General features: G+C 37.1%; 1 long non-coding RNA gene across 3 annotated transcripts; it reads right to left on the bottom strand.

Annotated features, from left to right (window-relative positions):
- Nucleotides 1-12,802: 12,802 nt before the first annotated feature.
- Nucleotides 12,803-15,064, bottom strand: LOC112169046. Of its 3 annotated transcripts, none has more exons than XR_005802313.1 (5): nucleotides 15,037-15,064; nucleotides 14,696-14,833; nucleotides 13,916-14,009; nucleotides 13,369-13,819; nucleotides 12,803-12,978 (listed from the first exon to the last, which is right to left on the bottom strand). It is a non-coding gene; the product is annotated as an uncharacterized LOC112169046 (long non-coding RNA). The 3 variants fall into 3 exon arrangements; XR_005802314.1 differs by having other exon boundaries at nucleotides 14,975-15,049; XR_002924510.2 differs by lacking the exon at nucleotides 15,037-15,064 and having other exon boundaries at nucleotides 14,696-14,905.
- Nucleotides 15,065-18,126: the final 3,062 nt, after the last annotated feature.

The following is an 18,126-nucleotide window of genomic DNA, read 5'->3' as shown; positions in this document are numbered from 1 at the left end:
TGTGCGATACCCGCTGTCGTATAGGATGAATCGTCGTAGGAACTTGTCTCCGAGCTCTTGGAAACTATCGATGGAGTTGGCAGGCAGGTTAAGAAACCAGCACAAGACCTTGTCCGTTAAGGTCTCTTAGAATCCGTGGCAGGCCATGGCGTCTGTGTATCGGGTTCCATGGAGTAGGGATTGGAAGAATTCCAGATGGTGGCATGGGTCTTTGGTGCCATTATACTTCTCGATCTTGAAGGGTTTGGCCTTTGGTGGGAGTTTCTTTGCTTGTATTCCCCGGGGGTAAATGGGCTCCTCTTGCCCTGGAAGCTGCTGTGATTGGCTGCCAGCCGGCTCTGCTCTTAGCACTTTCAATATGTGTCTATAGTGAGGTAATGGTTTCGCTCATTTGCAGTAATAGTCGCGTGTTGGGGTCAGGTAGAGGTGTATTGGTGGCAGCAGCCGCGTGAGCGCCTGATGTCCCAGCCCCGTCGGCAGTAGGCTGGGTAGCCGGTGCTGCGCCAAGTTGGCCTGGAAAGAGGGGGGAGTTCAGGTAGACCACCTGAGGCCCTGTACTGGTGCTGCCAGGCATGGGGCCTGCGCGGCTTCACAATGCAGCGCGGGGCACAAAGGTGCAAGCGAGGCCAGTGGCTGGGTCTGTTCTGAGGGCTGTTCTAGGTGTAAGGACACCATCAATAGTCTGTATTGGTGTCTCCTGCTGGTGGAACCTGTCGAATGCTTCATTATGTGCGACTCACCGCTGGAGTGCCTCTCGTAGGATACAGTTCTGATTAGTCATATTCTCAACCTTACGACGGGCTGTCGTAGCAGCCTCCCGATCGGCCTCGGCCTGTGTACATGTCTCTCCATTAAATCGTGCATCGCTATCTTGAGTGTCGTGGTCAGATCAGTGGTTATGACCGAGCATGTCTCGGTGGGAGGGCTTTGGAACTCGAGGGTGCGTTGGACCTCTCGGGTCGCTATCTGGCAGGGCGAATCATCGTTGCAGGTATCAGAAGTGCTGGTAGCCATTGTAGGTGCGTTGTTCTGCCAACAAGGAGCGAGGGGAGTCCTTCTAGCGCCAAATGTTTCAACTGTATCGAGAGGGGTTTGATCTAGTTAAACACAGGGTGTATCGGTCCGTTACTATCGCTATCGATCACCTTATCTGTAAAACAGACGAAGGTCAGAAGGAAGACCGGGTGAATCGGCCTTCAACGCTCCAATGCCTAAGTCAGTCATTAAAACATAATAGTAATGGAAAGCGATAGTAAACAGTTACCTCTTTGGGTTATTGGAGATGACCTTAATGTAGCAGATTTGTGGGAGCTTGGTTCCGTTTCTTTCTATGTGGGACATTGGGGGTTCCCGATATCACCCCGAGGGGTATCGGAACCCTCAGCTAGGAGCTTAGCTCGCTTGTGTATTGGCGATACGAGTCTTGTGCTTCCGATACTTGTGCTTGGGAGGTATGTGTATACCAACACGCTCTACGACTTTCGTGCAGGAAGTTTTCAGAGAAACCCAACGTATAAAAAGTCAACTTTTGCGACCCCCCTACAACCATATTCTTTGAATGACAATTCGTCCGAAACACTTCCGCTCCATCCACGAGCCATGAAACCGTCCACTAACCATAATTTAGATTCCGGAAAATCCTCAAAAAATAAATACGAATTTCTGGGGCATCACAGGATTGCCACTAGATATTCCTTTAGGCTCTGGCGTCCAATCCACCTTCCTGTGGTGGGACCTTTTCATGGCCTTGAAGAATGGGAGACATCTATCAATGAGTTTTGAAATGAAGCGGGATAGTGTCGTTAGCTTGCCTTAGAGGCTTTGGACATGAAAATTCTCCTAAGAGGACTTCATGTTAAGGATTGCCTATACCTTGTAAGGTTTGCCTCTATGCCGCATTCGCTGACGATGTAGCCTAGAAATTTACTGCCCGTTATGCCAAATAATCATTTCTCTGGGTTGAGGAGCATATCATAAGCCAAAAAGATGGCGAATATAATGCGATGATTAGCTATGTGCCCATCGACCTTAATGCTTTTGACGAGCATGTCGTCCACGTATACCTCAATGATCTTACCAAGGTGTTCCGCTAACATGGTGTTCATCAGCTATTGATATGTAGCACCTACTTTCTTGAGGTCAAAGGGCATGACATTATAATAATATAGGCCTTTGTCAGTTATGAAGGTGGTGTATTCTTGATCAACGGGGTGCATTTTGATTTGGTTGTAGCTAGAGAAAGCATCCATCATGCTAAGAAATTCGTGTCCTGCTGTGGCGTCAACCATTTGGTAGATACACGATAGCGGGAAACTGTCCTTGGGCATGTTTTGTTCAGACCCTTGAAATCTACGCACATTCATCATTTGCCGCTGGGCTTTCTAACCATTACTAGGTTAGTGATCCACTGAGGATAATTGACTTGGCGGATGAATTCTATGCTCTGTAGCTTGGTCACATCCCCCTGATTGCACAACACCTCTCCTCATCAAAGGCTCTTCTTTTCTGTTTGATAGGGTAGAAAGATGGCTTGATGCTTAACTTGTGTTTGATGATATCAGGAGAGATGCTAGGCATGTCCACGTAAGACCATGCAAATACAGCGGTGTTTTCCAGCAGGAATTGTGTAAGCTCTACCGCTATCTCAAGAGAGAGTTGAGTGCCAATGCGCACTATTCATTCTAGGTGTTTATCAGAGATGCTGACGGTTTGTAGCGATGTCTCCAGGTTGATAGGTTCCTTTTTGACATATTTCTCTTCATCGTCTATGGGATCGTGGATCTTATCCGTCAGTGACGGTTGATTTCCTACCGTTAGGATTTCATGGCGATGCATCTAGTGTGTCATAGTTGTTGAGTAACACTCTTGTGCGAGTTGCTGACTTCCTCTCTTGCAACCGGTACCGTTGGGGGTGGGAAACTTCATGAGGAGTATGTATCCGGCGATAATGCATTTCAACTTGTTAAGGGCTGGGCGACCAATGATGGCGTTGTAGGAAAACACATAGAAAATTTTTCATTTAAATTAAGCAACTAAACAAACTGAACTCACAATGTCAATACCGACTTATTCTTTTGAGTCATATATTATATTACAGATAGTTTACAAATTAAACTGAATGACAATTCAATAAGTAAACACACCCACCACAACTCATTACATAGCGGAAGACTTAAAATTAAGAGTACCCTTCGACGTCCACGCAACCGAACATACACACCTTAGCTTCAATGGCGATCACTTGATATTCTAACCTGCACAATTATCCCAACACCATGGAATAGTGCACCGGGTTGAAACAACAAACCCAATAAGCTTTTGCAAGCTCGTGTGAGTAAACCTAAATAACCCCAAGGATGCATTTCTGACTCGAAGACAACAATCATCACAATGATTAATTCCAACAACAAAACAACAAAATCCATTTCTTTTTCTTTTAGGAATACACATGTCACAACCGTGATGACTTAAATCTTTCTAATGAAAACCGGTAATCCCTGCATATAAATTTAGTTCAAGAGATCATTTAAAAGCACACAATCCAAAATAGAAATCATAGTAATCCTTGCATATAATTTAGTTCAGGAGATCACGTTAAAATCAAACAAAAGAAATCATAATAATCCCTGCATATGGTTCAATTTAGGAGATTACTTAAAAATCGACAATAGAAATGGAAAAGGAAAATAAATAAAGAATCCAAACAACTCACGCTGAAACCACAAAATCACCCTTTCAACTCCGAATACACAATCTCACAAAAATAACCTGTTTTCAAAACTCGACATCCTTACCTTTAAGGGGTAACATACATCACTAAAGTGATAAAATCATATTATTCCAACTCACACTATAATATGAAAACCAAGTCCCTCCTCGGACAACAGAAGAAAGCATGCACTCGAATCTCTCTTTTAAAAACATGTACTCCTGAGTGTCATAACACAAAGTTATCCCACAAGCAGTACAACTGCAGACAGACTAGAGCTCTAACTGAATCGTAACTTGTTAGCTCGGCCGAGGTTTAGCCTTACGATAATAATTGCCTCTGTCACTATTGTGACTCTGATCCGTAGATTCAAAAACATTTAAAAATGTCCCATAACCTCTCACCTTGGCCGAGGTTCAGCCTTACGATAATAATTGCCTCTATCACTATTGTAACCTGTATCAGTAGATCCGAAAACATTTAAAAATGTCCCTTAACCTGTCACCTCGGTCGAGGTTCAGCTTTATGATAATAATTGCCTTTGTCACTACTGTGACCCGGATCCGTAGATCCGAAAACATTTAAAAAGGTTTCATTTGACCCAAAAATGTTACACCACAACTTCAAATCCCTTCAACAACACAAAAATCAACATTCTCAAAATATATCGTTTCCCTCGAAATCAGGTCACATAAACCAACAATGAACGCTAAAGCAAAACCGTGCTCTTTACAATACTCGGTTTTACAATACAAAACCAATTCCAAACTCAAATACTCTTTAACACAATCACCTCAATCAATCACATGATATAATGCATTTTCTAAAAGAGTAAATATTCAAAATAATAATCCAAATAAAATCACAATTATTATTTCATCCAATAACATGCCATTCAGATATACATTTCACATAAATATAAATATAAATATATATATATATATACATATATACGTAGTCATTCACTCAGGAATAACTACTAATACCAACTATAGTTCATAAACGCAAAAACTCGAGAAAATCATTTTTATACTTTAAAAACTGATTTTACTTTCCTATGAACCATAGACGATTAAGTTCATATGATTTAAAACAAATATTTACTTCCGAAAATGAATTCACACTTTATCAACGATTTCAAATAATAAAGTAAATTTCATTCGTAAATGAACCACGTGAAATTTACTCACCTCTAACTCCAACTACGTCTTCTCTAACAGCCAGGATAAATTTCCGGACGTACTGTTAATCACCTCATGAAAGTACAGCCTCGATTCAGTACACGAATCACCAAAGACAATTAAATTCCGAAACTCCCAAAACAATCCAAAAATCCTAAAGTGATGCCAATCGAGGCTAGAGAACATCCAAAGTCTTCGGAACACTTCTACGATCAATATATCAAAACTACAAGTCGATCAGACGGCCGGATCCTCACAGATAAAAAACCGATAGAACTGAAAACCCTAAAACGCTAAAATTCATAATTTGCTCATACGATTCCCAAAAATTACAAACTATATATTGAAATGTTCGTATCGACGAGTAGATCAAAATAAAGAACAGAAACTGTCTTTGAGGTGGCCGGAAACCGCCGCACAGACGGTGACAAAGCCGCCGTCAACCACAATGAATGGCGGTGAAACCTATATGCATCTCTTCATCTCTACGAGACAAACAACTTTCCCAACTAGCATGCAATCTAAATCAAAGTGGAAGTATTCGAAAATTACCCTGAAAGGAAGTAGATCGGAAAATCCTAGAACAATTTGATTTGCTTGATTTCTTCCCCTACACTTCAAGTCGGTTCAAACCACTTGAGGAGCATGATCAGCATCTTGAGAGGATTCGTAAAAGCCAAGTGGTTAGAGCTATGGTGGCCGGACGGCGAAGATATCGGCGTTGCCCTCCCACTGTAGCTCGAATCGGGTTTTGCTTGCAGCGGAGGCTACGGGCTGAGATAGGCTGCAAAGCTACCAACAACAGGTGCGCAAGGTCGAGGCGAAGATAACCCAAGAAATTTCACATCCAATGGTGGCCGGAGGAGGGAGAAATTACCAGAAGAAGAAAAAAAACGATTTTCCAGTGGGTGGAGAGAGAAGAGAGCTCGGGTTTCCCGAAATGGAAACCTGTCCTTTTTTGCAAATTTCAGAAAATTTCGTCTTGCATACCAAAATGAAAACTTTTTCCGACAGCCATAACTTCTTCATATGAACTTCGATTTTTGTGTTCGACATGTCCACGAACTCGTATCGACGCGCTCTACAATTTCCGTGCAGAAAGTTTTCACAGAATCCTAACGTATAAAAATTCAACACTTGAGACGAAGCATTTCGAGCGAATAATTATTCGAAACACTTCCACTCCACCCTCGAACCATGAAATTGTACCAACGAATACTTTATTAATTCCAGGAAACATTTAGATATTAATAACGAATTTCTGGGGTCTTACAAATATGAGGAAATTGAATTTTTTTAGACCGACTGTTGGATGAGATGATTGAAATATTTTATGTTTGTTGTGAAAAAATCAACTAATTTCATCATCGTTTTGACTTTGATCCATATGGTCAACCAATGACAACTCAATAACACTATATTTATTAATTACATTCCTCTAAAGACAACCCCAACATAATACATCGCAGAATCTGATCGTTGAATACAATGATTGAGATCATTTGTATTCATTTTCAAAATATTCTCCACTTTTGACTTCGTCTCAGCAACAATCCACTTCGTCAACCACAATGTGTTCGTTTTTACTAAAACTAAAACATAATTTGACAATCCGTCATTAATACTATGAGAGCACTTTTTGATGACCATTTCTCAAATAGTATACCTCTATTATCTAGGTATAAAAACTCAAATGACTAAATCTTCACGATTAATTTAAAAAAAAAATATTTAATGTTATATATAATTAAAATTTAATATTTTTTTGGAGAATTAATTAAAATTTAATTAAGTATTCAAATTTAATTTATTAGATTGTTTTTCTATTTTTTCTTTCCCATTCATTTTTAATTCACTAATGTCATCCAATCAAAAACAATAACCAACAAATTTTAAGTTAAAATTCAGTTTATTATGAATTAGAACAAAAAAAAAAAAACCTAACAGAAGGGAATGATGTGGCTTAAACCTGGGCTGCCACCCTTAGTACTTTCTGCCTTAGCCAATGCACCAATTTTACTAACACGTTAATGTTGTCTTAAGTTTGAAATTTAAGGTTGTTTCAAATAGATTTCTCTTGAGAAACAAAGAACCAAATCAGCCATCATCATCTTCTTTCTCTTTCAGAGTTTCAGAGGAAACTCAACCTTCATCATCGTCCTCGAGTCTCAACCTTCAACCTCTGTACTTACATGAGCATTTGCCAAGCATAATTAGCTCTAATGAGCCACTCTCATGCTACCACCAGCGGTACCAACTCCCATCAGCAAAGTGACCGATGGAAACACAACCAAGCAGGCTACCGCCCGAGCCCTGGCTCACCCCCAGAGCACCGCTGACGCGCCGCAACGCCCTGCGTCAAGATGTCATCAGAAGCTCCAGAAACTGGGAACTGAAGCATATCAGTCCCACATCGAAAACATGGAAAAGATCAGCCTCTTCCCACCTATAAAAGGTTCTCTCCTCTCTCCTCATTAATTACGCATTCACTACTTACCTACTATTATTCTGTCAACATAAATACATAGACTAACTTAGGCATCGGAGAAGAGAAGTCCGCCCAACATGGTCTCCCTCTGATACCGCTTTGTATTTTACTTGACAGGTAGCGGAAGCTCTGAGAACGTTGCAAGTAGCGGTCTGCCCATCGGATCAGCGTTCACTATGCCAATAAAGCTATCAGACGACAGAGGAGATCTGTCGTCTGATTAAAAAAAATTCTGTTGTCTAGTACGGTGCCGTCTCTGGGGGGTATCAGACGACAGATTTCCTCTGTCGTCTGATTTTTTAGACGACAGAAGGTTTTCAAGTCATCTGTTGTTTGTTAGAGAATTCAGACAACAGTTATCTGTTATTTATAATGGCTTACAATAACAGTTTTCTGTTGTTTGTTTCGTATTCTAATAACAATTAACTGTTATTTAAACTACCAACACAAAACAATTATTTGTTGTTGTACATTCATTTAAGATACAATTATATGTTGTTGTTTTTGTCTCGAGTCAACAAAAATTTATATATTTTTGTCGTTGTTTTTATTGTAAGGCCACATTTTTCTGTTGTTTGAGTGGGAAAATAACTAACAGTTAACTATTAGTTAAACTACTAACACAAAATAATTATTTGTTGTTGTACATTCATTTAAAATACAATTATATGTCGTTGTTTTTATTTTGAGTCAACAGAAGTTTATATATTTTTGTCTTTGTTTTGATTGTGAGACCACAATTTTCTGTTGTTTGAGTGGGAATATAACAATAGATTTTTCCTAAATTCTGTTGTTCTTAAGTAGCTCAAACAACATATTTTGACTTTGATTTAGTGGTTGCATGGTATTTCAAATGTCACATTTATATTCCTACTAAGCAAAATGCCTGCACGGTGTTGCGGGTATACTATTGATATGGTTGAATTTACATCAAAATTACGTTATAGATACATTAGATATAGTAAAACTACATTATACATTGTTCTACTTGTTTCAAAAATCTGGTGCCTTTGCCATACGAATCTGGATTAGTAGCGACATCATAAAAGGAATGGATGCTGCCACTATCTTGGTTTCCAGCCCAAAACTAGTTTTGGAAGTTGACCTTTGCTCCAGCAGACATATCCTAGCATGAAATTGAAAAACCATTACCAAGAAAAAATAAATAAATAAATAAAAAATACAAAGGCACTCAATGAAACACTTTTCTTCTCTCAAGCAAATGCATTTCTTTTGGTTACTTTGTCTAAGCCGGTAGAATGAATCTTCTGGAAAAGCTTTTCACTTTTGGTAGCAAAAGTAGCAAGGGAAATTGTACATTTGATTAAAAAAATGTTGCTCTTTGGTTTATGAAGTGACAAAATGTTCTGTATGCATATATATAGACCAGTACAAAATAATTTACTCTTCACACACTCATTCTCAATTTACACTATTCTAAGTAAACAAAAAGCATTAGTAAAAAAAAGTTCAATCCAATTACATCAGTTCATGGAGATGAGATGAATGACTTAAATAGATACTTTTTTTCACAATGAGAACTAAGATTGATGAAAAGACAAAGCAAGCAATACATTAACTAAATATAACAGGAAAAGAAACTATCCATACCTTCAGGCTGGGATTGGACATCTACTTCTGATATCATATATATAGTAGAGTAGTCCTCATGCACCACAGTCAGCAAATCTGTACACTGCAGTGGAAAAAACTTAAGATGATGTATAATGGGTCTATGGTTCAGAGACTATTGCAGTACATTTGTCTTAATATATATATATATATATATATATATTTTTCCTTTTCATCTGATACACTTGCAAAAAATTGAAAGGCTGAAATAAAAGAATAAAAGGAGTGTTTGACCAGGTTGCAAGACCAAGTAAGGTCATTTTAAATTGCAAGACCGATTTAGTTTAATCAATCCATTTCAGTGACTCATGAAAAGAAATTCAAACAAATATAACTAATCACAATACAATACTATGCCAGAAAAGCAATCAGACGACAGAGGAGATCTATCGTCTGATTAAAAAAATTTCTGTTGTCTAGTACGGTGCCGTCTCTTAGGGCATCATACGACAGATTTCCTCTGTCGTCTTATTTATCAGATGACAGAAATTTGTTAGGTCTTCTGTTGTCTGATGAAATCGAGACATGAGGCTAGTGAATTCAAACGACAGATAAATGTCGTGTGAACTAAAAACAAATAACAGTTCCTTATAATTTCTGTGGTCTGAATGGACTTATAATAACAGTTAAGTGTTGTTTTATTCCAGTTCAATAACAGTTAACTGTCATTCTTATTCAGTTCAGAATACAATTATCTATCGTCTTTAGTCGCCTACGATAACATTTATATGTTGTTTTATATGCATTATAGTCACAGATAAGTATACATTGAACTTAGTTAATACTACATTTATTTACCGTTTGATTTTAGTCACAGATGACAGTTAAATGACGTTTAAAGGGAATATAAATAACAGTTGTCTGTGGTTTTTATTAACTTATAGTAATAGTTATATGTTGTGGCATATAACTTGGAATTACAATTAAGTGTGGTTTAAAAGTTGTTAAGGTTACATTTATCTATTGTTGTGGTTTATACTCTACAACAGTTAACTGAAGGTTGAAGAGCACAGACAGGACAATTATTTGTTGCTTGAAGCTAATTTGAGCGACAGTTAAATGTTGTTTCATTTTCGACTCTGTCATTGTTTTGACATGAAGACGACAATTATCTGTTGTTTTAGTGTCCAAATATGAACACATTTTTTCTTGTTTCTGTTGTTCTTTGACGCGTCCAACAACATTATTTTGTTGTTGCTTTCTATTCCAGATGTCATACTCGTATCCCTGTTGTGCCATAATCATGTAAATCTGGGAACAACACAATGCATTCATCAAATATGAAATCCATTCACAAAAATACTAATATTTGATCAATCTGTTCCTGCAGCTATACATACATCCATCATGGAGCTAAACTTAATAAACATCACTTCAATAACCCATAGCAGTTGGCATGATCAACAAATGTAACCCAAAAAACATTGATATCTCATACTACTGATCATAAACTGTACTTGCAGGCCAAAAATAGATATACTCAGACCAACTACATAACTAGTTAATATGGGTTATAGATGATGCATGTCCAAAATTAGAATCTTCTCGACACACTAGCTTTGTTGAAATTGGCTGACATACTTTGCCCACTCGGCCCGGACCTGATCAATGTCTTTTTGTGTGTAGAAGTGATTTGCTTTCCTTTCCCACTGCAAGTATTAAAAAAAATACAAATTAATGTGAATGGATATGTTTCACAACATTAATCAGAATTGGAAGGAGTTGATATTTATATATATTAGTAACCAGTAGTGCAGATTCAAAGAGACTAAATTTGTAACCAGTAGTGCAGATTCAAAGAGACTATTAATGTATATTAGTTTTAATGTTTAATCAAAATTGATCATTTCATTGAAACATGCTACATAGAGTTCACAGACTATTAATATGGATTAGTTTCACTATGTTCTTCTCTTTTGAAGGAGAGATCATGTTAAGGGAAACCGCTTTAAAGCAACAAATGCAAATCTTCTCTTAGATTTATTTCATTTATGCCCTGGACCCAAAAAAAAAACATATATACAGAAGTGCAGAACTCAAACATCTGCACATCAAATAACACATGAATAGCTTTGGCATATGATACCAACAGAACGAGAGAGAAAGGAATTGGTAAATAGGTAGCAAGTAAAAGAAGCGAAAATTAACAAAGTTTATATGCATACTCATAGTCAACAGCTTTAAGCACTTCATACATTGCTGTCTTTATTTATCACAAATAATCCTAAAGATACAACAAAAACTCTGGAGGCATGCTTTTAATTTCACCAAGTAAAAGTTATTATCAATTACCTGAAATAACTTGGGCAAGTAAAAGTTATATTAGAAACCGATTGAAACAGTAAGTACCATCTCATTTCGAATAGATAAGGTAAACTTCAGATTATTATACCAGTCCTTATTGTGGTGTAGTATGCTTCTAGAAAAGATCCTTGGATTCCCTCGTTGTGTAAGAGAAATGGGACATAAAAAGTATCACAGGGGCAAATGTTTTGTGAACCAAGGTCTTGAATGAAAACAAAATTGCACTTCAAATCAGTATAGGTGGAAAAACCCTGGATTACTGAGTATCAGCAAAAAATGGAAAAAAGCAAGAACAAAAGTGATGAGATTTCTTGTTGCTTGTTACTTGTTCAGCAAAACATTGGATTACTGAGTATCAGCAAAACATTAATCAAAATTTTCAAATATTAATACCAGATCATATCAACCAATTTGTATGGACTACCTTGATTTGCAGAGCCTAGCTGATTGCCATCAATGCTCTCCTACAACAGTGGGATCAACTGATAATCAACAATCTTATAAAAAAAATGATTATCAACAATGAAGATATTGGAAAAGTTGAGGATACGTACTTGAGATCTCAATATATAGGTCTTTAGATTGAGGATAGTTCAATACTTCCAAATGTTTTTTAAAATTCCAGAGGAACCTAGAAAATGGGCTATTCTTCCAGTGTTCTGTTCTTGATTAAACCGTTTCCTGATTGTAGACTTATGATCAAGTACAAACCTTAATACGTATGCACTATTATTCGAAACTGCATAGTTTTAATACTTCCTCTAAGTTACAAAAAAAATGAAAAAGGAAAGGTATTTATTCTAAGAGGATTAATTACACATATAAACTTATTCGTTGATCAGTTTTAGGGAATAGAAATACTAGCTCTTTGCCTCTTTCCCATCGAAAGTTTACTTGCAACTATAATTTTTCTTTTCTAATGTTTTACATTCTTACGTTTTTTTAAAAACATAGCATAGGCAAATCTACATTTTGAAGCAAAAGCTATCATCTCTCTAGCACGAATCAAAACAACCTTCATATAAGGATCACATCTTTATAAGCAGTGCAAGACATCCACATCTAAAAGTGAATCATAAACTGACACATTTTCTGGGATAAAAAAAAAAGAGAGAGACCTCATAGGTGGTATTTCAGTATCTGACCTGCAGCTCTCCTGCTCTCCTCAACACAAATCCAAAAATCGCCTTCCTTCTCCTTCTTCAAGACAAACCCAATATGAAAATCGTAAACCCCTGCATCACCAAAACCCCTAGTCATATGTAAAGGAATGGACTGCAGCTAGTATAGTTATAATAAGCATTAAAAATCCAAACATATTAGGCAAGGGAAATCTTATCCTCACCATCAACCCATTTAGTATAAACTAGATAGATAGCCCACGCTTTGCTGCAGGTCTCTTTGTTATTGATACGTGTTTTTAGTCGATTAGAGTACATAAACAACAATTATCTTTTGGTAGTTAAACTCAAAATTAAGCTCGATAGCCCGTGCTTTCTTTCTAGATTTTCTGAACCCAGAGAGTAAAGAGTATGCTACACTCCAAAACCAGTGGCAACTGCAACTACGATCCCCAAAGGCTTGAACATAGATACAAAAATCGGCCCTGTCATGTTAAGACACCATGTTGATACACCAACCTGGAAAGCTGAGCAAAAAACTCCCTGAAATAGTATCATTGAAAGTTTGAGCAAGTTTCAAAGCAAGCAACATATCATGGTTAAATTAGATTGTTTATTCACCAAGTACAAAACAGCTAACAACCTTTAGTTTAGGATTTAAGCGCCTAACCATCAGCACAAAACTGAAAATGAATGAGAAACAACATTGCTTTTTCCCTGTGCTCTATTTTGGTCTTAAAGTCTACCAAATACTTGAGGAAATAGTGAAAAATTGGTATTTAATACAAAAAAAGGGTTTGCAATAAGAAACATGAAGGGATAATAACCATCGATAGATACAATAGCAATACTAATATATATTTTCAGTTGAAAGTGGCATCATAAACCCACCCTCAAAGCAGTTTTGCGGAGAGGTGATAAGCGCATATAAACCTTCATGAGCTTGAATATTATTATGTCCGGAGGAAGTTTAACAGTGTTATGATGTTCAAGGCAGGGATGACCTGCAAGAGAAAGCAGTGAGTGACAGTTTCAGAAGTTAATCATGAGTTCATGACTAAGCATTTTGAGAGTGGATAAGGCACTCACTTCATGTTTGTGCAGTGGTAATTCTTTTCCGTGGGTCTTGATTCAATAGGCGCTTGACCAAATTACTTTTGCCTCTGTAGAGAATGTGGCCAAGGTTCATTGAAACTTGGATCAACTTTTAGAACTGCCCGAAAAATGCCAAACTTCGTTCAAGGCCAAAATGGACAGCTGCCACACAATAGAATGTGTGCAATCACACCTACGCTCCAGACATCAGCCTCTGTACCATAAGCCATATGTAACACTTTGGGGGCTACACAGTATGTACTACCAGCAATTTTGATAAACTTTTCATCTGCGAAGATTATTCACTCATAAGAAAACACTGACCAAATAACTCTACTAAAAGATCAAGTAGCTGTGCGCATTATAAAAAGAAGAATTGACCAACCTGGTTTCACAAAATCTGACAGGCCAAATTCTGTAGCCTTCAACTATGAATCTTCATCCAGATATTAAGCACACTTGATGAGTACATGATGAAGCTGGGGAAAAAATGCAACTATGATATATAGATGAACAGATAAGAGATAAAGTTGGTCAGACTTAGATTTACTAAGCTTAAAAAGTTGTTGATCCCGCAATGCATTCATTAACTAATTATATAACAATTACGGATTCATTGACTTTCAAGTTGACTTGAATCAAAAGTAAACTTGGTATACATCATATCAAGATAGAATCACAAAGTGAACCCAAGTTGATGTCACTATGAGCAATCAAATGTCTATATGTCATCTTTTATCAAAACTCATCTCACTCTGAATAATATGGTTTACTTGTAATCTAAACCAACTTCAGATATCATCAATTTCATGTTCAAAAGGGAGAGTGATAAACAACCAATATGAACACAGTAGGGAAGAATAACCTAGCTGCTCAAAGAAAGTTGGATTGTTTCCAGGGAGGAAACTCCTCCTGATGAACACAAAATGGTGGGATCTAAACTCTTTACTTAAATTGGATCAAAGTTGGAAGTTAGTCTCTGTTTCTTCCATTATTAACCATCACAGGGGTATAAAAGTTGGAAGTTAGTCTCTGTTTCTTAGCCTCACCCTCCACCTCAACCATCACAGGGGCACTGATGTTGGTCATCCAAAAATTAGATTTGGTAAAGGGTTGGCCAAAACCAATCAATATAATTTCATACTAATAAAAGTTTAAAGAATACCTATAAATTTTGATGTTTTGGGAGGCCGTTCTGCTGGTACCTGTTCTTCCTTGTCATCACTTTCAATGGCATCTCCAGCAAGATCATCATTGTTATCCATATCCTCCTCCTCTGCATTTTCCTGACCATTGATAAACACTGGAGGGTAGTAAATATGTTGGTGAGAAAATGCAGAATGTGTTGTTATCAAGAAATACAGCTGCTTTCTAAAGTTTGTGTATCTCAGATGGCAGTTTTCCTAATTATCAACATCAGAAGATAAATAAAGTATACTATGACCTTTTTTGAAAGAGAAAGGTAAAGGAAGGTAGTTGCGCTTCTTAAAATGGAATTAGACTGACCAATATCAGTATGCCCGACAGGCTGGATGTTGTTGACAACCCACAATAACAAGACTCACCGAGCTTGCAGAAACACTGAATCCAAAACCCAGAAATCGAGCTTGAAGAATCACCACTTGAACCCAGAAATCAAGCTTGAAGAATGAAGAATCACCAAGCTTCGAGGTTGAAGAATCACTGAGCTTGAAGCCTTGAAGCCTTGAACCCAGAAACCCAACCCAAAATCAAACCCAGAAATCCAGCCCAAAATCAAACCTAGAAAGCCCTGAAAAGTGTGAACCCAGAAATTGTGAGATTGTGAGACTAAAACCCATAAATTCGATTGAAAGTAAAACCCAGAAAGACTAAGAATCGAGTTTACCTCCGAGCTGGAGAGCTAAAGAGCTGGCCGGAGAGAGACTGAGAATCGAGTCAATCGACTGATCTAGAGAGAGCCTGTCGAATAGTGAGAGAGCGACTGGCTGACGGAGAGTGTAGAAAAGAGAGAGAGAGCGACAGAGCGACAAAACCCAGAAGAGAGAGTGACGGAGCGTTTCTCGTTTTGACTTGCAACCCAGAAAATAGGGTTCTTTCACCTCTCTTCGCGTTTTGGGTAAGGATTCTTAGATTTGAGAGATGGCCGATTTTTTAGAGGTATAGATGGCTAAGTTTTCCTCCAGATGCTGTGAGCTTCGAGTTTCTGGTTGCTAAGAGAGTTTTAGACGGAGGTAATGTTTGTGGGAATGAAAAACTCGAAGCTAGGTTTTGTGCTATGTCAAAAGAGACTTAAAATAAAAAAAAGTCAAACTCACCTTATTCAAACAACAGAATTTCTTAGCTCTGTTGTCTGAATAGTTTTCCATTAACTAGTCACCGATAGGGTTTGGGCATTTGGGAGGGAAAAGACTTAATCTTGTTGGAGGGAAATCTAAACTTTCTGCTAAGAAAATTTTCATCTTTTCAGACGACATTTAAGTGTCGTCTGAGTCTGACCATATCTTCAAAATGAAACAAGCATGGTTTCTCATTATATTCAGACAACACATTTAATTTATGTGTCGTCTGAGTTTAGTCTGAAACACTCAGACGACAGAAATTGACCATTCTGTCGTCTGAACTCTGTTGTCTGATAGCTTTTTTGGCATAGTAGCAAATGGCTAAGTCCAAGCAAATGTAACTACTGATTCATCTGCTGATTTATTTATCAAGAAATAGAATTAAAAAAAAAAACAAAGGAAATACAATTGATAACTGCATATTGAGAGGGTATATATCCAAAACAACATTGTAAATTTGTAATCCCAACAAAATGAATTTCAGCCAGATTATGACTGCAGTATCACTGACATTTTGTTTTACATTCCTTATATCACTATATTATCAGTTTATCATATACTTCAATCAAAATTTATGTTCTCTCTTTCATGCTTAAATGAATCTTCATACACAATTTGGAATGAACAACTAATAAAAAACAAAAATATCAAATTGCAATTTTGATCAGCTATCTAGTCACTTGGTCACAACTGCCATACAACTAAATTTAAATTCAGACACTGTACTAATTTCAAATTTAGACTACATAGCTACATAGTAAGTCATGATCATTAGTCTTTGATAACCACACAACTTGGGCAAGTTCAAACTAAATTGCTCAAAGACGTAGACCCAAATTCAATTACAACGAAACCTTGTGGTTTTCTAAACTCACCCCATCATTAAGCAGAGCACTTTGCCACATTCTTTCCATATGGTTTTGAATCGAACGGTTCAAAACGCAAGCCCTTCTGTTCTACCCATGCACCCAATTCATAACCAAATCAGAACCGAAACACATCTAATACCCAAAAGCCAAAACTCAAATCCAAATCTCACCAAAAACAGAGCAAGTAAACTCAATGTCCACATATTCTTAATTCTTCATTGAATGGTGCCTGACGGGCCTAGAGCCATATGGGGCTAAGCAACTATCAACTTATTTAACTCTAAGAAATACTTAAAGCCACAGAGCTCAGCTCTCGTTCATTTGTACTGGAAAACAACATTTTTCATTAGTTAAGATAGACTTCGGTCCCGTTTGAAATTGTTTTCGCTTTTAAAAAATATATTTTTGTCTAAAACTTTAAAGGGGCTTGATATCATTAGTGAATGAAGAAGTTTTGAAACAAAAGACACATAACTCAATAACTACCACCCCTATTGATGAATGCAGAGATCAGCTGTACCGAGAGTTTAATAGATTATAAACAAAGAGTCGTATAAAAACATTTTAGCCTATAAACAAAGTCCTAGACTTCAATAAGTTGAAGGAGAGTGACATTCACACAATTCCTGACCCTCATCCAGCTTAATATGCAGATTGACAAAGATATTAAGAAAATGAAATAAAGCTTACCTTCTTTCAGCCAAATTGGAGGACACCACTGGCATCACACCAATGTCTTCATATCATCTGCAAGAGCATAAAAAACTGAAGTATAATAGCCAACACATAACCCCCCAAACTCAATATAAATCAGAGATGATAAATTCTTCCACATGAAGGTAGAGAAATTGTAAGTATCCAAGTAGTTCCTATGGAAGAAAACAGCTTTGGAAAGAAGCTTAGAGAACATATTGAAACTCAGGTGTTAAAGTGTGGCCCGATATAACATATTGAAACTCAGGTGTTAATATGTATTACTCAGTTAGAGATCATGTAACACAGATATTGTACCATCTTCCTCATCATCTGTTCAGAAGTAAATAGCATATAAATGTATTATGGTGATTTTCTTTATCTGTAATCACATGACTCATACTAAAGAAGAATAAAATTGAAGGACGTAATAAAAAATCAAACTATATTACTTGTAGTAAGACACAATAATCAAGAAAACATTTTGACAACTGCAATGGGAATATGGAATAAGGTTAACATATATAACATACCTTTCTTCAAACAGTCCAACATATCAAGCTGGTACTGCATTATAACTTTTAAAAACTCACCTAGAATTAGAAAGAACTTTTTATTAAAAAAGGAACCCTTAAATTCATATACATAACCCAATTTTTTTGGAAAAAGTACTTTTTTCTTTTTCATAAGCCCTAGAAATTGTTTAACCCCAA

The sequence above is a fragment of the Rosa chinensis genome, chromosome 6 (genome assembly GCF_002994745.2).
Source record: "Rosa chinensis cultivar Old Blush chromosome 6, RchiOBHm-V2, whole genome shotgun sequence".
NCBI classification, from domain to species: domain Eukaryota; kingdom Viridiplantae; phylum Streptophyta; class Magnoliopsida; order Rosales; family Rosaceae; genus Rosa; species Rosa chinensis.
The sequence above is the reverse complement of the archived record's forward strand: the minus strand, read 5'-3'. Positions and strand labels throughout refer to the sequence as shown.